This window comes from Pseudophryne corroboree, chromosome 3, assembly GCF_028390025.1.
Source record: "Pseudophryne corroboree isolate aPseCor3 chromosome 3, aPseCor3.hap2, whole genome shotgun sequence".
Classification (NCBI taxonomy): Eukaryota; Metazoa; Chordata; class Amphibia; order Anura; family Myobatrachidae; genus Pseudophryne; species Pseudophryne corroboree.
Window position 1 is genome coordinate 217989772 of NC_086446.1, and position 26187 is coordinate 218015958.

General features: G+C 44.9%; 1 protein-coding gene and 1 pseudogene across 2 annotated transcripts in view; both read right to left on the bottom strand.

The window, feature by feature from the left end:
• The window catches only part of GRID1 (glutamate ionotropic receptor delta type subunit 1), a 1444362-nt gene that overhangs the window by 1203248 nt on the left and 214927 nt on the right, over positions 1 to 26187 (bottom strand). The gene's annotated exons all lie outside the window — the stretch shown is intronic.
• On the bottom strand, positions 4464 to 4587 carry LOC134899851 (U2 spliceosomal RNA; annotated as a pseudogene).

The following is a 26187-nucleotide window of genomic DNA, read 5'->3' on the forward strand; positions in this document are numbered from 1 at the left end:
GTTACATTGTGTCATCGTACGGCTGGGTCGCATCTTTGGATGGTTTATCCAGCTTTACACTTGTGTCCCCACGTTACGTCCCTACCTCACTGTTATCTCATACAAAGGACAGCACAGTGCTACACCAAATCTAAGGTTTACATTTATTTACTTGGGGATTTGGCTAGCTGGCCTATGCATTCACAGTGGAAGAAAAAACAAGAAGAGGTTTAAAATAAAATTAAAATCTGTTTCAAATTCTTCCATATGAAAAGATACTTAATTTAATTAATAAGCTATTTTTCCATTCATTATCTTCTACTATCACCTTACTGAGATGGTACTAAGTAAATACAGAAGTAGTACCACTGCGATCCTTGTTAAATAACTTCTCCATGCTTTGCATAGTGAAATTGTTGCTGGTTTTATTTAAAAAAAATAATCTGTAGCACACTTTGTCCACCAGGGGACATACTCAGGCTACGAAGAGCTTCTCCTTCATATTGAGCTGATCTGACCCCATCTCTCGGCTTCCCACCATCATCCATTCCTTAAACTGCCATGACATTTATTTTAAAACAGAGTTATCTGCTGAAAAAATGCCAGCTTGTCAAAAAGATACAAATCAAGAGCTATAGTGCCAGATCTACATATTCATGTGGAGTGAAACAGAATTTTTCTTCTTTATGTTTTTCTAAAATGATTGCAAATAGAGCTGGTTTTCATAGAATTTAGGAATGAATGTTTGTGGAAATGAAATTTAAGTCTTAATTTAGTATGGGCTGAGAAGGACAAATTTAGAATCTTGCATGGTGCCAGAACTCACAGATGACTTGATATTAAACTAGAACTGAACCAACCTCAAAATATATGAAACACATAATTCTTGAAAACTAATTTCGCTTTCATTAATTTTTTATTTTAACAGGATCTATTTTGTAAACAACACCCCTATCCAATAGTAATGGTTTTCTACATACAGGCCCTCATTCCGAGTCGTTCGCTCTGTATTTTTCATCGCATCGCAATGAAAATCCGCTTAGTACGCATGCGCAATATTCGCACTGCGACTGCGCCAAGTAATTTAACAATGAAGATAGTATTTTTACTCACGGCTTTTTCATCGCTCCGGCGATCGTAATGTGATTGACAGGAAATGGGTGTTACTGGGCGGAAACACGGCGTTTTATGGGCGTGTGGATGAAAACGCTACCGTTTCCGGAAAAAACGCAGGAGTGGCTGGAGAAACGGGGGAGTGTCTTAGCGAACGCTGGGTGTGTTTGTGACGTCAAACCAGGAACGACAAGCACTGAACTGATCGCACAGGCAGAGTAAGGTTGAAGTTACTCAGAAACTGCAAAGTAGTTTGTAATCGCAATATTGCGAATACATCGGTCGCAATTTTAAGAAGCTAAGATACACTCCCAGTAGGCGTAGGCTTAGCGTGTGTAACTCTGCTAAATTCGCCTTGCGACCGATCAACTCGGAATGAGGGCCACAATACGCTCTATAGTGTGTCTATAAAATAGATCTGCCTTCAAACTGCAGTCATGTTGAAGTAGCTGGTGAGAATTTCTCTGTCTATGGCCCACACTACAACATCAGCAACATAATGTCATCGGGTTTGAAAAGAGTAATGCAAATTGATTTTTATTATACTACTCTGTTAAGATCCGCTGAGGTCAGCGAGATGGCATGCTGGCGAGGGTAAGCCTCTGACAGTACGCTCACTACCGCCATATAAACCATGCACATATATTTTATATATTATCTTTGCTGAAATGGTTTTTGTTCTGTGTAACATTTCCTGCTCTTTCATCACAGCCAGCTACAGATAAATGCAAAACATGTAAACATTGTGTCTTAGGTGTTATATTAGACAAACAACTAATGTGATGAAGCATATCAAGTCCATTATGCTAACTTTGAATCACTGGTAATGCCTATACATGTATGAATACACTATTCTGCATACAGTATGGAAGATACAATTTTCCATTTCCATTATTGAGGAACCAAGCACACAAATACAGCCAATATAAATATCACCTCCCTCTCTCTCTCTCTCTCTCTCTCTCTCTCTCTCTCTCTCTCTCTCTCTCTCTCTCTCTCTCTCCATATATGTACTATGTATACAGACCCTAGCGTGAATGTGTCTGTGCGTGTACATGTGATAGGGAATATAGATTTTGAGCTCCACTGGGCAGGGACTGATGTGAATGGGCAAATATTCTCTGTACAGCGCTGCGGAATATGTGTGTGCTACATAAATAAATGGTAATAAATAAATGTGTTACAGCTTAGTGATGTAATGTAACTGAAAATACAAATTTTATAACAAATATGGTATTTTATTACAATTTTTCCATTATTTATTCTAATAGTATGGAGTATGGTTATACTACATAACCATCATATAAAAAAAAAAATATATATATATTTACTACATTACTAAAATGTTCAGTGAGTAGACACAGGAGCTAGACACACACAGGAGGTGTAGCTAGTAGTAATGAAAGGGTCAGAACCGTAACAGGGCTCAAATGCGTCCTCTGCAGCTCCACCCCTGAGTGTGTGACTCTGCACATGTGAGGTGGGGCCATCAGCACCAGTAAGTGCAGCAAAGAACGGGCACCCTGAGGACGCTCAGTTTGGCTGCACAGACTGCAGAGTGCAGGTATGGAGTGTCCACATAATGCTCTGGCAGTGCTGCAGCAGTGATCCTGGCTGCAGAATGCAGTTCCAGACAACCTGGAAGCTATGGGGTTGCGCAGGGGTGTAGCTAAGACATATGGGGCCCCATAGCAACTTTTTCTCATCTCCCTACCCCCATCCAACTCACAGCCCTGCTGCATCAGCTCCCCACAGACCCGCCCCACCACCACCGCCGAACACTGTGCGGGCGGGCACTCACCTCTTGTGCCCCGCAGCTTCTCCTCTATCAGCAGTGTGCTGCTGCAGGCACATCTGCTGTCAATGTCCTGGCCGCTGGCTCCATGTCTCTCTATCCTCACTGATGCTTGGAGGAGCCAGACTAAGCAATGCCATGACTCCTCCCAGCATCAGTGAGAACGGGGAGTCAGAGCCATCCGTTACCCGTAAAACACTGAAAGTAGATGTGCCTGCAACAGCAAGTAGGCATATTATCCAGGTGCAAGGGGAGTGGAGGGCCGGGCCCTGAACGTGGCCAGGGCCCCGTAGCAACCACACACCCTGCACCTACAATATCTATGCCTATGGGGTTGCGACCATGCCATCTACAGAACAATTGTGCAGCAGCACCAGTCACATACCACTAGTTACAGCCCTAGAAAGGCTTTAACTTTTTTTATAGAATATATTATAAAATGTAAAGAAAACTGTAATAACTCTTATTCCAGCATGAAGCAGTGGATTTATAGCAAGTGTTACTTCTTTTCTATCCTCCATGTTAGGTTAAAAGGTTTAAATGTTCTGGACATATGCATTGTAAGACTGTTAGATAAACTTCACTATCTGATGCTTTGACAAAGCAGCATATTCGGGATGCATTCATGATGTTGACATCAGGATGCTGAGTTGAACAGAACATGTTGGCATATGCAGTATGACAACTTGTTCAACATTTTGCAAAGACCAGAGGGAAAGTGTTAGGGTTAGGCTATGGGAGGGGAGTTAAGCATAGGTGGATGGTTATGGCTTAAAGGTTAGTATTAGAGATTTTTTTTTTTTTTACTTGAAGCCCGAGGTGCGGTGCTTCATCACCCAGTGTCTATGCCAAACGTGCTGGGGGCATAGGTACTTGGACCCTCTCCCAAAGGAGAAGGGCCCCGTTACTCCCCTACCCCTCAGAGCCAAAAGGCCTACTGAGGGGAAAAAGGGACTGTGGGTCCCCCCTTGCCGGAGCGCAGAGGGACCCTCGTGTGTCCCCAGGGTTGGCCGAAGCTTTCCCCTGGGGACCGAAAACTGCGTCTGGTCCTCCCCCCGTGGAGAGGACCTCAGCAACGTAGGAGAGTGGGTGGCCCATAAGGGTCTCACCTAAACCCCAAAACGAAAAACGTGTACGTGACAAACAAAACAAAAATAAGTGCTGTGCATATATAAATAAATAAGCCCCAGCCAGAAGGCCGGGGAGGGGGTATAAAAAATTGTCCTTGCCCTAGCCAAAAGGCCAGGGCAAAGGATAAAGTGCGCCAGAAGTTGGGTAGTGACAGTGCTCGTGCCATTAAAGTGCAAGGCGCCTGCACCAGTGCAAATTAAGGCACCCCTAGGTCGCCCTAGGGGCACGTGTCACCTCGAGCTTTGAGCCGCTCCCTGTTTCTCAGCCAGACCAAGTTTCATACCCGCTCAGCCAGGGTCAACCCCCAGTACGAGAGTAGATACTAGACCAGGCTGTTCCTAATCAACGTAAAGGTTCCACTATCCGATACGAGGTAGGAATACTCAGCCCAGTTTTTCTCCACTCTCGACCAGGGGCCTTGCCACACCCCAGCCTGGTACTCCACAAGGTGTTTCTCCATTCCACATCTAGGAACTTCTCACGCTCCTAGTGTAAGAACAGGTACTCCACCCTGTGTTTCCCTCGAGCAGATACTACACTTGATCTTAGCCAAAAGGCCGTGAAGCGATATTAGTTAGTATTAGAGATATATTGACCACAAGACCCGGAAGATATTGCTGGAACAGCCGGACCAGGGAGGCTGCCACTAGACCGCTAGGGACGTTTTGTCAACATTCTAATCATGGAGACATTTCATCAGTGTAGACTCAGTGAATGTCAATATGGTTGTCATGTGGACATGTTATGAATGCCACATGATGAATGTCGACAAAATGTACCACACCCACATATTCTTCAACATGTCATGAGCCCAGACACAAAGCAGCAGAATAAAAGCAGTCTTCCAGTGAAATCTGCAAAGAATAAAACTGTGTGCCGTGGCTCCCTGGGGTGCCTCGGGACACTTGCAGGGGTGCCCTGGGTTGGTGGTCCAGGACCAATTGAAATCATTCATGGTCAATATAATAGGCAAAACCAGTGCTGGTGGCTGCTAGTCATAAAATATGTGGCCAACAGAAGCAAATCTTGTCCCTCACCATACAACTCACCCTAAGGATGACATATAAACGCGATCTACTTAATGTAATATTTCTTTCTAAATTTCTCAATAAGACATTTTTGGCCTAGGGATGCCGTGAAAAAAATTCTGATATTCTAGGGCGCCGTGATTCAAAAAAGTTTGGAAACCACTGGGTTAGTAATTTAATGGTGTTATTTCAGGGGAGAACAGAAAACGCAGAGGTTAAAAGGTACAATTGGTAAATTCCTGGAAATGTAATAGTGATATTTAGCAGCTAAGTGTGAGGTGTGCTATCCGGAGGTGACTTATGGAGGGTTATTACTAGAAACAGACCAGAAGCTAATATCCAGTACTGCCCCTCATTGCCTCATGCAATCAATTTCCTTACCTACAGTATCTCACTGCTTTCTCCCCACTTTCCCACTCCTCTCAATATCCTAATGTACCATTCCTCCCTCTATCACACACTCTGCTTACCTCTACTCACCCTCCAACATACCTTTAGCATACCTGCCTTTTACATCCCCTACTTGCAACTTATGATGATCTGTCCCACACACCTATACCCTACCTACCTGCACTGGATCTATCCAAATCATCCACATAACTCCTGCCCTTATTCTCTTTCTTACTACTCTCCGTATCCTGCCATTCTAACCTGGGTTCACCCTATCTCCACCATCTCCCTCTCATCTGCTTCTCCTGTGCACTTTGAGCTGCTTGTTCTATCTGCAACAACTGAAATCCATTCATGTCCTTTTCCTATCTCATGCCTTTACTTTCCTAGTATTCTCCCAAACCTGGATCTCTGCTACCCTGACATTCTCTATGCTGTTGACAACAGTGCTACTTGGCTTTCCAAATTCTTCTCCACTGACCTACCCATACTTCTTCTCAGGGATTTTAAAATCCTCTCAGAACTGTCGAAGCACCCCCACATTTAAAAAATGTCTTCAGTGGATGATCTCCCCTGCACAAACTCCTTTGCTCCATCACCCACCCCATGAAATAACAGGACAAACATAGCTACAGATATTTCCTCTACCCTATGGCCGCAGTCATGCCCTTCTGGGAGAGCCAAGTCTTGTGCCACCAGGCTTGTGCGGAGCCAGAGGCGGAACTACCGGCAGTGCAAGCAGTGCACTGCACTGGGGCCCGCCTCTGTCCAGGGGCCCAAGCATGTAATGAGTCAAACTGACTCATTACATGCCGCTGTGCGCTGCGGGCAACCGCTGCCCGCAGCGCACAGCCGCCCGGCGAGGAGAGGAGCAGCGGCACGGACGGGGGAAGGAGGAGGGAGCCGGAGGAGGGAGCCGCAGCAGCGCTTTGTTACTGGTGGAGGCGCTGCTGCTGCTGCTCCTCTGCTTCCGTATAGGCTGTCTTCCGAGAGCAGCCTATAGGAAAGCAGAGGAGCAGCAGCGCCTCCACCAGTAACAAAGCGCTGCTGCGGCTCCCTTCTTCACCTCCCTCCTCCTCATTCTCTACTGCCCGGGAATCGTCTTCTGACGCAGCTGCACCGAGGAGCCTGAGCCGGCGGAGAGGGTATGTATAATTCTTCTTTCTTTCTTTTTCTCTTTTTCTTTCTTTCTTTTTTTACTTTCTTTCTTTCTTGGGCCTGCCTGCTGCAATGTGTAAAAATGGGGGACTGCCTGCCGCTATGTGTAAAAAGGGGGGAATGCCTGCCGCTATGTGTAAAAAGGGGGGAATGCCTGCCGCTATGTATAAAAAGGGGGAATCAGCCTGCCGCAATGTGTAAAAATGGGGGACTGCCTGCCGCTATGTATAAAAAGGGGGGACTGCCAGACGTAATGTGTAAAAAGGGGGAATCAGCCTGCCGCAATGTGTAAAAATGGGGGACTGCCTGCCGCTATGTATAAAAAGGGGGGACTGCCTGACGTAAAGTGTAAAAAGGGGGAATCAGCCTGCCGCAATGTGTAAAAAGGGGTAATCTGCCTGCCGCTATGTGTAAAAAGGGGTAATCTGGCTGCCGCAATGTGTACAAAGGGGTAATCTGCCTGCCGCTATGTGTACAAAGGGGTAATCTGCCTGCCGCAATGTGTACAAAGGGGTAATCTGCCTGCCGTAATGTGTAAAAATGGGGACGCTGTCTGCCGTAATGTGTAACAAGGGCACGCTGTCTGCCGTAATGTGTAAAAAGGGGACGCTGTCTGCCGTTATGTGTAAAAAGGGGACGCTGTCTGCCGCTATGTGTAACAAGGGCACGCGGTCTGCCGTTATGTGTAAAAAGTGTACGCTGTCTGCCGTTATGTGTAACAAGGGCACGCTGTCTGCCGTTATGTGTAAAAAGTGTACGCTGTCTGCCGTTATGTGTAACAAGGGCACGCTGTCTGCCGTTATGTGTAAAAAGTGTACGCTGTCTGCCGCTATGTGTAACAAGGGCACGCGGTCTGCCGTTATGTGTAAAAAGTGTACGCTGTCTGCCGTTATGTGTAAAAGGGCACGCTCTCTGCCGTTATGTGTAAAAAGGGCACGCTGTCTGCCGTTATGTGTAAAAAGTGCACGCTGTCTGCTGTAATGTGTAAAAAGAGGAATCTGTCCGCTGTAAGGTGTAAAAGGGTCTCTACCTGGTGTAGTGGTGCTACTGTGCGACGTAATTTGAATAATGGAGACTACTGTGTACCGTTTTATGAAATGGTATTATTTTGTGGCCACACCCCTTCCCCACGAAGCCACGCCACTATGTATTTTTGCGCGCGCCTATGGCGCGCACTGCCCCTGTTTTGCATGCAGGGGTGGGGCTCCGATGCCGTTTCTTGCACACAGTGCTAAAATGTCTAGTTACGGCACTGTTGCTAGGTATCCATTTCTCTGGCCCTGAGCAGGTCCCCCTCACCAGATCCTCTCCAGGGGTGAGGGGGTGGACTTGGATGGGATGTGTGTGTGTGGGGATATGTGAGGGGGGGGGGGCCAAAGCATTTTGTCGCACCTGGGCCCACCGCTCGCTTGTTTCGCCACTGTGCGGAGCATCTTTTTCATTTGAATGTCGAACAAATCAAACAATCAGATGTGACAAAACTGCTTAAGAAGACTGTACTAATTAATATGATATGTGACACTGGTACATCTGTGTGAGCCTGAATCTGTACACAAAGTGCTAACATCAAAACATCGGTAGCCATCTGCTGCTCGTTAGGTGTTTTATTTATTTATTTATCTTTACACTGAGTTGCACAATATACTTGCTTCTATTCATTCCTAGTTTCATGATGGGAGCACCTGCATTGCTTTTGGTACATATTTGATGAGGTGGGGTGGTCTTCAGTTTGCCGGCTGTCGGGATCCCGGCGCACAGTATACCGGTGCCAGAATCCCGACACTCGGCATACCGACACTTTTTCTCCCTCTTGGTGGTCCATGACCTCCCTGGATGGAGAATAGATAGCGTGGCTCCCCCGCAAGGGGCTCATTTGTGCTCGTTCAGCTGTCGGTATGCCGGCGGTCGGGATTACGGTGCCTGTATGCTGGCCGCCAGGAGCCCGGCCGCCAGCATACCCTACTACACGATGAGGTGTGCTGCTTGCATTTTTCATGGATATATACACATACATATGGCAGAAGGCTGGGGGGGGGGGGGAGAATTACTTTAGGGTATCAAAAGGTATGGTTAGGGTGCACCAGATAAGCTCTTCTGCACAATAAACTCATGTGTTTTATAGAAACCAATATAATAACCTATTCATGCACAGAACATAAAATCAATTGCCATGGCCGTAAGCTAAAATGTGCTGTGTTTTGTTATTCATATTGTAATTGACCCCCAATATAATAGCACTCATTTAAGTGAAATCCATGCCAATTACTGTTCAGTGAGGACTGACTCTGCAAATCCTAATCCACCATATTTTATGAACCCATTTCCTACTGTGACAAACAGCGTAAGTATTTATCCATATTTAGATAATAATATAGTTGATGGAGGGGACTGAATACCAGACATATGATCAATAAGGAAATGTAGTTTCATTTGTACTTGGAGGTTGCAGAAGCAAATTACTTGGATGAAAGCCCCAAAAGTAGTTTCTGTATCATGATAAAACCAGCAGCTCAAGCTAATGGACTGGAATATATGCAAAGTATGATAAATTTACAGCCTCTTCTCTATATGAAATCAGAGCTACTATTCTTTAGCATATAGCATACTATCATTAGACAACCTGCACTACCAAAGAATGATTTACAAACATTGGAATCATTCCTAATTTAAAAAGGAAAGTAAAAGTATTTGCCAGACCTACAGTGTGCATTAAAAACATAGCGCGCTTAAAAAAAGCATATAATCAAATTAAACCAAACCAAAATACTTATTTTCCTTCCCCTCAGCTACATTGCCATGGGCAGTATTATTTCTTACGCTACTATAGTAACTACTCTTTTATATTGCATAGCATTTTACAAATATATAGGAACCAGAGGAAGATCATTTTCTATTCTGATTTTCCATTCTGTGGCAAACCTGCCCCTATGGAACTTCATGCTGAAGGGGCATGGGTGCCATCACCAGGAGAAGCACTGCTCAAACCAACCTAAGGATGCTCCTGGTGGCTCTACAGACTTCACATGTGCCCACGACTTCCTTTGGATGTCCCAAGTGGCTCTGCAGCAGCTCTATTGCCAGGTGAAGCTCCAGCTGGCTCTGAAGAAGCTCTCCTCGTTCCAATCACCTCGCAAGCAAATTGGGGTGCCGTAGGAGAGCAACAGTGCCATCCCCAAAGCTCTGTGCCCTGACAGCATTGTTTGCACACCACTAATTACAGCCCCGTAAGTAGCAAGGAGATATGCATGTTATCAATATAAAAATGCTTATCAATCTTTCTAAAATGTAAACTTTTCCATCATCTCTGCAAATTATAGCCAGGCCCGGTGACAGGGTGACAAAGGGGATATTCATGTACTGTGCAGATTTCTGTTGATGGCCCTGTCTAGAGCATTAGTGTTATATATGAAGGAGATACTGCAGCAGATATTAACAGTTGCAGGAGTAGTGCTCATTGTTGTTTATAAGGGCTGCAAAATGGTCCCATAAACCAAAAAGTTTAGCTTTTCTGGGATACAGGAGAGGGCCTATTTTGTCAGTCACAGGCCCCACAGTTTTTGATGACAACCCTGCTTCCAGGACTGCACCAGCACGTGAGATGGCCCATTATGGGTGGAAATCATATACATGTATTCAAGATGCTGGTGGCCCATCTGAATGCACACTAAGTCAACTAACCTTATTATACTACTTTCTATCTCAGAAATCATTTCAGCGTGCATCTTAAGAATGAATTTGAAGACAGACATTTAGAAGAACATACATGTTGACATAATGGGGGTAATTCAGAGTCGATTGCAGCAGCAAATTTGTTAGCAGGTGGGCAAAACCATGTGCAGTGCAGGGGGGGGGCAGATATAACATTTGCAGAGAGAGTTAGATTTGGGTGGGATATTTTGTTTAGGTGCATGGTAGATACTGGCTGCTTTATTTTTACACTGCAATTTAGATTACAGTTTGAACACACCCCACCCAAATCTAACTCTCTGTGGACATGTCATATCTGCCCCCCCACCCCCCTGCAGTGCACATGGTTTTGCCCAGATGCTAACAAATTTGCTGAACTTTGGTATGACAAAAAATGTCAAATTCGAAAGCAGTTATGGCTAAATAAATTTGTGAATGTAATTTATGGTTTCATTGAGGATTTATTCAGTGAGGTCAGCTTGACAGCTGGGTTTTCTACATGCAAGATAATTAAGGTTATTACAGATGAGGCACTGCCTGTAGAATCAATTAAAGCTGAATATGAGGGAGATCCTATTATCTAGTATCTAGAAGAAAAAGACCATTTATTCACCATACTATAGTAAGAAAGGAATTAATTTTCTCTTTTTCAATTAACCAAATAGAAATCTAATAGTTGAATTTAATGGACTTTTGTCTGTTCAACCATATTAACTATGCAACTACAGTATGATAACCAGGATGGTCATTGATTCAGCCATCAGGGAATGTCCTACCCAGCAGGACAAGTTGAAATACCTAGAGATATCTGTTCCATACACAAAAAGATACAGATAGAACTCTTAGGGGGAAATTCATATGTTACCGTCCCCAATCTCGCTTGCAGGGGGCGATATTCATTTGATGTACCCTATCGCACTACGTAAAGCGGCTAAACTACTTTTCACACATTTCAGCTCGCCACCCCCGGCAGGTGTGAGCTTAAATGTAGGCGCCGACACTGTGAAATTTATCACTTTTCAAAGCTTAGAACATCTGGCCCACTAGTGTGAGTGCATGTGTGAATAAACTAGAGATGAGTGGTCCGGTTACCTGAGAACCAAACCCACCCAAACTTTGCAATCCGAGTTCAGATCAGAGTCCGGCTTGGGACTTCCCAGCTTACTTGGATCCCAAAACGAGGCAAAACGTCATCATCCCGCTGTCGGTGTGGTATTCAGTATGCTGCCTGTTGGGATCCCGGCGCTCAGTATACCGGCGCCGGAATCCTGACACCCGGCATACTGACAACTGTTCTCCCTCTTGGGGGTCCACGACTCCCCTGGAGGGAGAATAAATAGCATAGCGCGTGTAGCGCGCCACTGTGCCCGCAGCATGGCGAGCGCAGCATGGCGAACACAGCATGGCGAGCGCAGCGAGCCCGCAAGGGGCTCCTTTGCACTCACCCTGCTGCTGGCATGCCGGTGGTTGGGATCCCGGTGCCAGTATGCTGGCCGTCGGGATCGCGCTCGGCAGCCACTCATACTTCAACGCCGCTGTCAAATTCTTATGGGTTTTGGATTCAATAAAGGTTCCCGGCAATTGGCACCATCTTAACTTCAGCTGTAGAGTGTGTATTGGACAGACGTGTCCGTCTCAGTAATATGTAGTCTAGCGTGGGGTGGGTGCTCTGTCTGCTGTATCTGAAAAAGGGGTGCTCTGCTGTATCAGTCCAGGCAGGGTGCTCTGTCTGCTGTATCTACAAAAGGAGTGCTCTGTCTGCTGTATCTACAAAAGGAGTGCTCTGTCTGCTGTATCTGAAAGGGATGATCTGTGCTTCCATCCAGGGGCTCCACCCCAGGTTAAAATGAAAATAATAAAAGCTAAAAACAAAAAGCCTAAAAATATAATTAAAAAAATATCTTTATTATTTGTGCGGTATCCCAGTGTACTATACAATTTTATTTTATTTTCATAAGTACTGTGACACTGCCGGTGAGGCCACAGTATATTATTTTCTACTCATACACATATTGGGGGTCATTCTGAGAGGTTCGCTCGTTGCCGATTTTCGCAACGGAGCGATTAAGGCAAAAATGCGCATGCGCATGGTACGCAGTGCGCATGCGGTAAGTATTTTAGCACAAAACTTAGTATATTTACTCACGTCCGAACGAAGAATTTTCATCGTTGAAGTGATCAGAGTGTGATTGACAGGAAGTGGGTGTTTCTGGGCGGAAACTGGCCGTTTTCTGGGAGTGTACGGAAAAACGCAGGCGTGCCAGGAAAAAACGCGGGAGTGTCTGGAGAAACGGGGGAATGGCTGGCCGAACGCAGGGCGTGTTTGTGACGTCAAACCAGGAACGAAACGACCTGAGCTGATCGCAATCTGTGAGTAGGTCTGGAGCTACTCAGAAACTGCTAAGAATTTTCTATTCGCAATTCTGCTAATCTTTCGTTCGCTATTCTGCTAAACTAAGATACACTCCCAGGGGGCGGCGGCCTAGCGTGTGCAATGCTGCTAAAATCTGCTAGTGAGCGAACAACTCAGAATGACCCCCCATTGTGCGACACTGTTGGTGAAGGTCAACCACAGTGTTCAATCTCCATTTCTGACGCACACACGTATTGTGTGACACTGTTGGTGAAATTAAACCACAGTGTTTCATTAATATTCCTAGTGGGACAATTCCATCTTGCACCTCTTTTCTTTGCAGTATGTGCTGTTTGGAGCATAGCTGACTGTCTACTTGTGTAGACGACAAACATTTGTATAATTTATTAAACTGCCACCCTGTCTCCACTGCAGTGCCATTCTGTTTCCTAGATGTGCCATGTTGGAAGTTTAAGTGCCACATGTTTGTGCCGCCCACTGCTGTCGCTTATCTTAGTCATCCAGTTACTTTGGTGCAACCTTTTGGCCTAAAGTGAATGAAAACAATATTGTGAGCTGTGAAGTGGTCAAAATTGACTGGAAATGAGGGGAAATGAATGTTATTGAGGTTACTAATACTGTGGGAACATAACAGGCCCAATTTTTGTGATTTTAGCAGTTTCTATGATTTAAAAAAAAAAAAAAAATACAGATCCAAAGCTTGCTGAGGAGGGTTTGGCATAAAGATCCAAAACAAGATCCCAAAACCTGAGATTTGGGCTGGCGCACATCCCTAGAATAAACACACACATACACACAAATGCATGCATAGGTGTTGCTAGGGAAAAAATGTAACACAAAAAAAAAAAAAGTCACTTTACTTTCCTGAAATTAATGTGTGAAAATAGTTGAGTCCTCATTGGAGATTGCAAAGGAATGCAATTCAATAGACAGGACACACAGGGATCTTTGTGTACTGGGTCTGCAGATGTACCAAGCACATATAGTCTCTATGGAGGACAGGGTCATTCAAAGCATGTCTAGGTATTTCATGCCAGCTGGCCAGGAAATGGCAAAAGGGACCAGATGCAGAATCCACTGTTAGCTTTACGTGGGTATCAGGGAGCTGCCTGGATACAGCAACCAGCATGAAATCTTTAGCAGGAAATAAACAGAACAGGGAGATAAGAAATTATGGGTTACACGTAAGATGAAAGAAAAGTGTTACACTTAGAAACCTTAAGAGCACAGATTTGCTTTGAGAAAAGAACTGGAGAGTTAATGTAAAGTTGCTTCTAAAAATGATCACCTTTTGGTATAAAGAATCAGCTTTAAAAGATCCTTAAAAAATGCAATTTCTGCAGGCTATACATTACTCTCAAGGATGACAACTCCCAAGGAGATCTCGTCTAACCAGCGTCCTTACTTGTTCACATTAGCCTTGTGTGTGCTGGAACTACTACTCCATTACCACTGGTCATTGTGTAACATCAGTTCCCATGCACCCACCGGTTGTCTCTGGACTGCTATGTTTATGGTCATTGATTGATACTGTAAAGGACCCTACAGACATGCCGAGCTGCCCGACGGTGGATACGGCCGACGGGCGAACCGGTGGCGGGGGGGGGGGGGGGCAGTGATGGGGGGAGTGAAGTTTCTTCACTCCCCCCATCACGCGGCTCCATTGAAGTGCAGGCAAATATAGACGAGATCGTCCATATTGGCCTGCATGCACAGCCGACAGGGGACCAGCGATGAACGAGCGCGGGACCGCGCATTGTTCATCGCTGGAGCCTCCACACTGAAAGATATGAACGAGTTCTCGTTCAATTATGAACGAGATCGTTCATATCTTTCAAACAAATCGGCATGTGTGTAGGGCCTATAAGGCACCGCAGTGCTTCACGGAGCATACAATGCATAAAACAGGTACGTACAAGGCAGACAAAGTAAATGCAGTATGAGAATAAAGTTTGCTCATGAGAGGTAAGAAATGAGGAATCTAGAAAGAATAAATTAAAAAGGGAAAGTTCATTTCTACCCACACACTGGTATTTCATGTAAGTCAATATGTGTTATTATTAGAGATTAGGAAAACTCCCACGGTTCAGTTCACACAACAATTCTATATACTGGGTGAATAAGTATTTTCATCATATTATTAATTAACCTTTTAATACCAGTTCAAACTAAATTATGTAAGGATTAAGCAATCAAAAGTAAAAAAAAAAAAAAAAAAACACAATTCATTCTGTGGGGTAAATTTACTAAGATGGGAGTTCTATTTAAGATGGGAAGTTGCCCATAGCAACCAATCAGATTCCAGGTATTATCTTCTAGAAGGGTCTAGATAAATGAGAAGTAGAATTAGAGATGAGCGGGTTCGGTTCCTCGGAATCCGAACCCCCCCGAACTTCACGCTTTTTACACGGGTCCGAGGCAGACTCGGATCTTCACGCCTTGCTCGGCTAACCCGAGCGCGCCCGAACGTCATCATCCCGCTGTCGGATTCTCGCGAGGCTTGTATTCTATCGCGAGACTCGGATTCTATATAAGGAGCCGCGCGTCGCCGCCATTTTCATACGTGCATTGAGATTGATAGGGAGAGGACGTGGCTGGCGTCCTCTCCGTTTAGATAGAGAGTGAGACACTTGATTTACTGGAGCATTAGGAATTTAGGAGTACTCAGAGAGTGCAGAGTTTTGCTGATAGTTATACTAGTGGTGACCACCAGTTTTATTTATTATTTAATATAATCCGTTCTCTGCCTGAAAAAAAAACGATACACAGTCACATACCATATCTGTGCTCAGCCTCAGTGTGCTGCATGATAATATCATCTATGTATATCTGACTGTGTTGAGTAGTGCTCACTGCTCACACAGCTTAATTGTGGGGGGAGACTGGGGAGCAGTTATAGCAGGAGTACATATTTAACAGTGCACACTTTTGCTGCCAGAGTGCCAGTGTGACTGACCAGCAGTGACCACCAGTATATTGTCTGCCTGAAAAAGTTAAACACTCGTGTGGTGTTTTTTTTTTTTATTCTATAAACGCATTCTGCTGACAGTGTCCAGCAGGTCCGTCATTCATTATATTTCTATCTTCTTCATACTAGTAGTTTAGGAGTCTGCAGTGCTGACAGTGTCCAGCAGGTCCGTCATTATACAATATATACCTGTCCTGCAGTAGTGATATATATATATATTTTTTATATCATTATCATCCAGTCTATACTAGCAGGCGCGCAGTACGGTAGTCCACGGCTGTAGCTACCTCTGTGTCGGCAGTCGCTCGTCCATAATTGTATACCTACCTGTGGTGGGTTTTTTTTTTTCCATCTTCTTCATACTAGTAGTTTAGGAGTCTGCAGTGCTGACAGTGTCCAGCAGGTCCGTCATTATACAATATATACCTGTCCTGCAGTAGTGATATATATATATTTTTTATATCATTATCATCCAGTCTTTACTAGCAGACGCGCAGTACGGTAGTCCAAGGCTGTAGCTACCTCTGTGTCGGCAGTCGCTCGTCCATAATTGTATACCTACCTGTGGTGGGTTTTTTTTTCTCTATCTTCTTCATACTAGTAGTTTAGGAGTCTGCAGTGCTGACAGTGTCCAGCAGGTCCGTCATTATACAATATATACCTGTCCTGCAGTAGTGATATATATATATATTTTATATCATTATCATCCAGTCTATACTAGCAGACGCAGTACGGTAGTCCACGGCTGTAGCTACCTCTGTGTCGGCAGTCGCTCGTCATCCATAAGTATACTAGTATCCATCCATCTCCATTGTTTACCTGAGGTGCCTTTTAGTTGTGCCTATTAAAATATGGAGAACAAAAATGTTGAGGTTCCAAAAATAGGGAAAGATCAAGATCCACTTCCACCTCGTGCTGAAGCTGCTGCCACTAGTCATGGCCGAGACGATGAAATGCCATCAACGTCGTCTGCCAAGGCCGATGCCCAATGTCATAGTACAGAGCATGTAAAATCCAAAACACAAAATATCAGTAAAAAAAGGACTCAAAAATCTAAAATAAAATCGTCGGAGAAGAAGTGTAAACTTGCCAATATACCATTTACCACACGGAGTGGCAAGGAACGGCTGAGGCCCTGGCCTATGTTCATGGCTAGTGGTTCAGCTTCACATGAGGATGGAAGCACTCAGCCTCTCGCTAGAAAAATGAAAAGACTTAAGCTGGCAAAAGCACAGCAAAGAACTGTGCGTTCTTCGAAATCACAAATCCACAAGGAGAGTCCAATTGTGTCGGTTGCGATGCCTGACCTTCCCAACACTGGACGTGAAGAGTATGCGCCTTCCACCATTTGCACGCCCCCTGCAAGTGCTGGAAGGAGCACCCGCAGTCCAGTTCCTGATAGTCAGATTGAAGATGTCAGTGTTGAAGTACACCAGGATGAGGAGGATATGGGTGTTGCTGGCGCTGGGGAGGAAATTGACCAGGAGGATTCTGATGGTGAGGTGGTTTGTTTAAGTCAGGCACCCGGGGAGACACCTGTTGTCCGTGGGAGGAATATGGCCATTGACATGCCTGGTGAAAATACCAAAAAAATCAGCTCTTCAGTGTGGAAGTATTTCATCAGAAATGCGGACAACATTTGTCAAGCCGTGTGTTGCCTTTGTCAAGCTGTAATAAGTAGGGGTAAGGACGTTAACCACCTCGGAACATCATCCCTTATACGTCACCTGCAGCACATTCATCATAAGTCAGTGACAAGTTCAAAAACTTTGGGCGACAGCGGAAGCAGTCCACTGACCAGTAAATCCCTTCCTCTTGTAACCAAGCTCACGCAAACCACCCCACCAACTCCCTCAGTGTCAATTTCCTCCTTCCCCAGGAATGCCAATAGTCCTGCAGGCCATGTCACTGGCAATTCTGACGAGTCCTCTCCTGCCTGGGATTCCTCCGATGCATCCTTGCGTGTAACGCCTACTGCTGCTGGCGCTGCTGTTGTTGCTGCTGGGAGTCGATGGTCATCCCAGAGGGGAAGTCGTAAGACCACTTTTACTACTTCCACCAAGCAATTGACTGTCCAACAGTCCTTTGCGAGGAAGATGAAATATCACAGCAGTCATCCTGCTGCAAAGCGGATAACTGAGGCCTTGGCATCCTGGGCGGTGAGAAACGTGGTTCCGGTATCCATCATTACTGCAGAGGCAACTAGAGACTTGTTGGAGGTACTGTGTTCCCGGTACCAAATACCATCTAGGTTCCATTTCTCTAGGCAGGTGATACCGAAAATGTACACAGACCTCAGAAAAAGACTCACCAGTGTCCTAAAAAATGCAGTTGTACCCAATGTCCACTTAACCACGGACATGTGGACAAGTGGAGCAGGGCAGACTCAGGACTATATGACTGTGACAGCCCACTGGGTAGATGTATGGACTCCCGCCGCAAGAACAGCAGCGGCGGCACCAGTAGCAGCATCTCGCAAACGCCAACTCTTTCCTAGGCAGGCTACGCTTTGTATCACCGCTTTCCAGAATACGCACACAGCTAAAAACCTCTTACGGCAACTGAGGAAGATCATCGCAGAATGGCTTACCCCAATTGGACTCTCCTGTGGATTTGTGGCATCGGACAACGCCAGCAATATTGTGTGTGCATTAAATATGGGCAAATTCCAGCACGTCCCATGTTTTGCACATACCTTGAATTTGGTGGTGCAGAATTATTTTAAAAACGAGAGGGGCGTGCAAGAGATGCTGTCGGTGGCCAGAAGAATTGCGGGACACTTTCGGCGTACAGGCACCACGTACAGAAGACTGGAGCAACACCAAAAACGCCTGAACCTGCCCTGCCATCATCTGAAGCAAGAAGTGGTAACGAGGTGGAATTCAACCCTCTATATGCTTCAGAGGTTGGAGGAGCAGCAAAAAGCCATTCAAGCCTATACAACTGAGCACGATATAGGAGGTGGAATGCACCTGTCTCAAGCGCAGTGGAAAATGATTTCAACGTTGTGCAAGGTTCTGCAACCTTTTGAACTTGCCACACGTGAAGTCAGTTCAGACACTGCCAACCTGAGTCAGGTCATTCCCCTCATCAGGCTTTTGCAGAAGAAGCTGGAGACATTGAAGGAGGAGCTGACACAGAGCGATTCCGCTAGGCATGTGGGACTTGTGGATGGAGCCCTTAATTCGCTTAACAAGGATTCACGGGTGGTCAATCTGTTGAAATCAGAGCACTACATTTTGGCCACCGTGCTCGATCCTAGATTTAAAACCTACCTTGGATCTCTCTTTCCGGCAGACACAAGTCTGCAGGGGTTCAAAGAACTGCTGGTGAGAAAATTGTCAAGTCAAGTGGAACGCGACCTGTCAACATCTCCTCCTTCACAATCTCACGCAACTGGGGGTGCGAGGAAAAGGCTCAGAATTCCGAGCCCACCCGCTGGCGGTGATGCAGGGCAGTCTGGAGCGACTGCTGATGCTGACATCTGGTCCGGACTGAAGGACCTGCCAACGATTACGGACATGTCGTCTACTGTCACTGCATATGATTCTCTCCCCATTGAAAGAATGGTGGAGGATTATATGAGTGACCGCATCCAAGTAGGCACGTCAGACAGTCCGTACGTATACTGGCAGGAAAAAGAGGCAATTTGGAGGCCCTTGCACAAACTGGCTTTATTCTACCTAAGTTGCCCTCCCACAAGTGTGTACTCCGAAAGAGTGTTTAGTGCCGCCGCTCACCTTGTCAGCAATCGGCGTACGAGGTTACTTCCAGAAAATGTGGAGAAGATGATGTTCATTAAAATGAATTATAATCAATTCCTCCATGGAGACATTCACCAGCAGCAATTGCCTCCACAAAGTACACAGGGAGCTGTGATGGTGGATTCCAGTGGGGACGAATTGATAATCTGTGAGGAGGGGGATGTACACGGTGATGAATCGGAGGATGATGATGAGGTGGACATCTTGCCTCTGTAGAGCCAGTTTGTGCAAGGAGAGATTAATTGCTTCTTTTTTGGTGGGGGTCCAAACCAACCCGTCATTTCAGTCACAGTCGTGTGGCAGACCCTGTCACTGAAATGATGGGTTGGTTAAAGTGTGCATGTCCTGTTTATACAACATAAGGGTGGGTGGGAGGGCCCAAGGACAATTCCATCTTGCACCTCTTTTTTCTTTCATTTTTCTTTGCGTCATGTGCTGTTTGGGGAGTGTTTTTTGGAAGGGCCATCCTGCCTGACACTGCAGTGCCACTCCTAGATGGGCCAGGTGTTTGTGTCGGCCACTTGGGTCGCTGAGTTTAGTCACACAGCTACCTCATTGCGCCTCTTTTTTTCTTTGCGTCATGTGCTGTTTGGGGAGTGTTTTTTTGAAGAACCATCCTGCGTGACACTGCAGTGCCACTCCTAGATGGGCCAGGTGTTTGTGTCGGCCACTAGGGTCGCTTAGCTTACTCACACAGCTACCTCATTGCGCCTCTTTTTTTTTCTTCTTTGCGTCATGTGCTGTTTGGGGAGTATTTTTTGGAAGGGCCATCCTGCCTGACACTGCAGTGCGACTCCTAGATGGGCCAGGTGTTTGTGTCGGCCACTTGGGTCGCTGAGCTTAGTCACACAGCTACCTCATTGCGCCTCTTTTTTTTCTTCTTTGCGTCATGTGCTGTTTGGGGAGTATTTTTTGGAAGGGCCATCCTGCCTGACACTGCAGTGCCACTCCTAGATGGGCCAGGTGTTTGTGTCGGCCACTTGGGTCGCTGAGCTTAGTCACACAGCTACCTCATTGCGCCTCTTTTTTTTCTTCTTTGCGTCATGTGCTGTTTGGGGAGTATTTTTGGAAGGGCCATCCTGCGTGACACTGCAGTGCCACTCCTAGATGGGCCAGGTGTTTGTGTCGGCCACTTGGGTCGCTGAGCTTAGTCATCCAGCGACCTCGGTGCAAATTTTAGGACTAAAAATAATATTGTGAGGTGTGAGGTGTTCAGAATAGACTGAAAATGAGTGTAAATTATGGTTATTGAGGTTAATAATACTGTGGGATCAAAATGACCCCCAAATTCTATGATTTAAGCTATTTTTTAGGGTTTTTTGAAAAAAACACCCGAATCCAAAACACACCCGAATCCGACAAAAAAAATTCGGTGAGGTTTTGCCAAAACGCGTTCGAACCCAAAACACGGCCACGGAACCGAACCCAAAACCAAAACTCAAAACCCGAAAAATTTCCGGTGCACATCTCTAAGTAGAATCTGATTGGTTGCTATGGGCAACATCCCATCGTAAATAGAACTCCCATTTTAGTAAATTTACCCCTGTATGTCTGTTGAAGCTTTCATTTTCAGATGTGAGTTAGTGCAAATTGTTTCCTACATGCTCTTTTAAAAATAAACTAAGCATTTTTATTTTTATACAGTAATTATTTGTAGTTACAGTAATCATTATATGTTCAGCACTCAAGTTGTAATCTTGAGAAAGTAGCATTTCCTTTTTGTGTTTTTTTTTTCCTTTTATTTTTCAATCCTAATCTGCTTCTATTATAGGCTGGAATAAATAATAGACAATCCTAACATTATAATTTAAATACTATCTATTATGGCTATGAAATTGTTAACTTAGTTACATTGGGGGGGGTAATTCCGAGTTGATCGCTAGCTGCATTTGTTTGCAGCGCAGCGATCAGGCTAAAAAACGTAAGTCCTGCGCATGCAACGCAATGCGCATGCGCGACGTATGGGCACAACAAATGATGTTGTTTTGCACAAGGTCTGGCGATGCATTTCAGTCGCACTGCTTGCCGCAGAGTGGTTGACATGAAGTGGGCGTTTCTGGGTGGCAACTGACCATTTTCAGGGAGTGTGCGGAAAAACGCAGGCGTGCTAGGAAAAATGCAGGCGTGGCTGGGAGAACGCTGGCGGGTTTGTGATGTCAAATTCGGAACTGAATAGTCTGAAGTGATCGCAAGCACTGAGTAGGTTTTGAGCTACTCTGAAACTACACAAAAATAATTTGGAGCCACTCTGCGATACAACCGTTCGCACTTCTGCTAAGCTAAAATACACTCCCAGTGGGCGGCGGCACAGCATTTGCACGGCTGCTTAAAATTGCTAGCGAGCGATCAACTCGGAATGACCCCCATAGTTAATTAAGTAAAGATGTAATCTACGCACTGAATTTTAGCAATTTATGGCAAAAAGAAGTCTGAATTTAATGGATATAATTTTAATCTGTGGACACAGATCAATACCTTTGATGTGGATTTGGAAAGGACACCCTTGATAGGAGGTTCCAAACGCCCCCCCCAAAAAAAAAAATTCTTACACAAAATTGTGTACAATAGAGGTGTGTTTGAGGTATGCATGTCATAAATTACAGAAAGTGCACAGTTTATGGTTTTGTTTTTTTGTATAATTTGAGTCTCCCATATTCGAAAATGCTTGGGACCAGAAGTGTTTTGGATATCTGAATATTTGCATACCATAATGGTTTACATCCACAAGATATCTCAAGTCTAAACACAGAAAGCATCTCATATACACCTTATATACATATTAACCTGAAGGTAATTGTATACAATATTTGTAATTATTCTGAGCACGAAACAAAGTTTATATACACAAAATTAATGTTTCATACTGTATACACCTTACGCACAGCCTAAAGATAATTTTATACAATATTTTTTTTATCATTTTGTGCTTTAAATAAAGCTTCTGTACACTGGTTAGGATTCAGATTTGTAAGTAAAGCAAAAAAAGCAAGTCATTTTATGTCTGGAACAAGCCATGTTCCCAAGCAAGGGGAGCAAGTACTTTTTAGATTTTTTTTCTGTGCAAGGTAAATACTGGCTGTTTTTGCATGTAGCCCACAGCTTTATCTGTACACAGCAATTTCGATTTCAGTTTGAAAACACCCCACCCAAATCTAACTCTCTCTGCACACATCACATCTGCCCTACCTGCAGTGCAACATGTTTTTTTCCCCAGTTGCTTGCATTTTTGCTTTGTTTGCAATACTAAATCAGGCTATCCATAAGACAGCAAAGGTGTCACTATCTCAGTCACACTGGAAAAAAAAAATCTGTATTTCTGAATACTCTATATCTAGGAATTTCGGATATGGGAGACTCAACCTGTATATTGTTTTTTTTGCACTCTGTATAATTAAATTTTGACAAAATGTCTCTTTGTAACTAGAGACATATAGTCTACAAAAAAAAACAACAACACTAACTTTTTCATTGCACAAGCCTTTAAATGTATCTGTCCTTTGGGAAAACAGTAGAGAAAGGTAGGCATAAAAGAAAAATAATTGTAACACTTTAAAGAGTTATTATAAACTCAAGCGTTAAAAATACTCAACCTTGGACAATTTGGATGCTGTTCAAGTTGGAGGAATGCTATTGCTCTCATTAGGCAGTAGTGCTAATTGATAGAGGTACAGTATAATGAATTTGTGTTGTGCATATAATACATTTTACTGCTCCATAGATAATACTTGTTACATTCCTTAAATTCACTGCTGCTTTTATTCAATCAAGAGGTCGTTAAGCTAGTGTATTGCAGTATGCTCAGGTAAAACATTTCATAATCAAAGATTAAAAGTGACTGCCTTCTTATTCAAAGGTCACATCCAAACACATTTATGGGGGTGTTGGTATACAATGTTCACTGTCAAAATGTCAAAAAGAAATGAATGTCGACACTAGAGATGTGCACCAGAATTTTTTTGGGTTTTGTGTTTTGGTTTTGGATTCGGTTCCACGGCCGTGTTTTGGATTCGGACGCGTATTGGCAAAACCTCCCTTAAAAATTTTTGTTGGATTCGGGTGTGTTTTGGATTCGGGTGTTTTTTTTTTTAAAAACCCTCAAAAACAGCTTAAATCATAGAATTTGGGGGTAATTTTGATCCAATAGTATTATTAACCTCAATAACCATAATTTCCACTCATTTCCAGTCTATTCTGAACACCTCACAATATTATTTTTAGTTCTAAAATTTGCACCGAGGTCGCTGGATGACTAAGCAAAGCGACCCAAGTGGGCGGCACAAACACCTGGCCCATGTAGGAGTGGCACTGCAGTGTCAGACAGGATGGCACTTAAAAAAATTGGCCCCAAACATCACATGATGCAAAGATAAATAAATAAAAAAGAGGTTCAAGATGGAAATGTCCTTGGACCCTCCCACCCACCCTTATGTTGTATAAACAGGACATGCACACTTTAACAAACCCATCATTTCAGCGACAGGGTCTGCCACACGACTGTGGCTGAAATGACTGTTTGGTTTGGGCCTTCACCAAAAAAAGAAGCAATCAATCTCTCCTTGCTCAAACTGGCTCTACAGAGGCAAGATGTCGACCTCATCATCATCCTCCGATTCCTCACCCCTTTCACTATCTACATCCCCCTCCTCACAGAGTATTAATTCGTCCCCACTGAAATCCACCATCACAGGTCCCTGTGTACTTTCTGGAGCCAACTGCTGGTAAATGTCTCCATGGAGGAATTGATTATAATTCATTTTGAGAAACATCATCTTCTCCACATTTTCTGGAAGTTAACTTGTACGCCTATCGCTGACAAGGTGATCGGCTGCACTAAACACTCTTTCAAAGTACACACTAGAGGGGGGGGCAACTTAGGTAAAATAAAGCCAGTTTGTGCAAGGGCCTCCAAATTGCCTCTTTTTACTGTCAGTATACGTATGGACTGGGTGACGTGCCTACTTGGATGCTGTCACTCATATAATCCTCCACCATTCTTTCAATGGTGACAGAATCATATGCAGTGACAGTAGACGAGATGTCAGTAATCGTTGGCAGGTCCTTCAGTCCGGACTAGATGTCAGTTTTCGCTCCTGACTGCCATGCATCACCGCCAGCGGGTGGTTTTGGAAATCTGATCCTTTTCCTGGCAGCTCCAGTGGCGGTAGAAAATGAAGGAGGAGCTGTTGGCAGGTCACGTTCCGCTTGACTTGACAAGTGTCTCACCAGCAGGTCTTTGAACATCTGCAGACTTGTGTCTGCCGGAAAGAGAGATACAACATAGGCTTTAAACCTAGGATCGAGCATGGTGGACAAAATGTAGTGCTCTGATTTCAACAGATTGACCACACGTGAATCCTGGTTAAGCGACTGAAGGGCTCCATCCACAAGTCCCACATGCCTAGCGGAATCGCTCCGTTTTAGCTCCTCCTTCAATCTCTCCAGCTGCTTCTGCAAAAGCCTGATGAGGGGAATGACATGACTCAGGCTGGCAGTGTCTGAACTGACTTCACTTGTGGCAAGTTCAAAGTATTGCAGAACCTTGCGCAAAGTTGAAATCATTCTCCACTGCGCTTGAGTCAGGTGCATTCCCCCTCCTTTGCCTATATCGTAGGCAGATGTATAGGCTTGAATGGCCTTTTGCTGCTCCTCCATCCTCTGAAGCATATAGAGGGTTGAATTCCCCCTCGTTACCACCTCTTGCTTCAGCTGATGGCGGGGCAGGTTCAGGAGTGTTTACTGGTGCTCCAGTCTTTGGCACGTGGTGGCTGAATGCCGAAAGTGGCCCGCAATTCTTTGGGCCACCGACAGCATCTCTTGCACGCCCCTGACGTTTTTAAAAAAAAATTCTGCACAACCAAATTAACTGTATGTGCAAAACATGGGACGTGCTGGAATTTGCCCAGATGTAATGCACGCACAATATTGGTGGCATTGTCCGATGTCACAAATCCCCAGGAGAGTCCAATTGGGGCAAGCGAATCTGCAATGATGTCCCTCAGTTTCCATAAGAGTTTGTCAGCTGTGTGCCTCTTATGGAAAGCGGTGATACAAAGCGTAGCCTGCCTAGGAACGAGTTAGCATTTGCGAGATGCTGCTACTGGTGCCGCCGCTGCTGTTCTTGCTGCGGGAGGCAATACAGCTTCCCAGTGGGCTGTCACAGTCATATAGTCCTTAGTCTGCCCTGCTCCTCTTGTCCACATGTCCGTGGTTAAGTGGACATTGGGTACAACTGCATTTTTTAGGACACTGGTGACTCTTTTTCTGATGTCTGTGTACATTCTCGGTATCGCCTGCCTAGAGAAGTGGAACCTAGATGGCATTTGGTACCGGGGACACACTACCTCAAGAAATTCTCTAAGTCACTATGAACTAACGGCGGATACCGGACGCACGTCTAACACCAACACAGCTGCCAAGGCCTGAGTTATCCGCTTTGCCGCAGGATGACTGCTGTGATATTTCATCTTCCTCGCAAAGGACTGTTGGACAGTCAATTGCTTACTGGAAGTAGTACAAGTGGTCTTCCGACTTCCCCTCTGGGATGATGATCAACTCTCAGCAGCAACAACAGCAGAGCCAGGAGCAGCAGGCGTTACACTCAAGGATCCATCTGAGGAATACCAGTCAGTCAGGACTCGTCAGACTTGCCAGTGATATGGCCTGCAGGACTATTGGCTTTCCTGTCTGAGGAAATTGACACTGAGAAAGTTGGTGGTGTGGTTTGCAGGAGCTTGGGTACAAGAAGAAGAAGGGATTTAGTTGTCAGTGGACTGCTTCCACTGTCACCCAAAGTTTTTGAA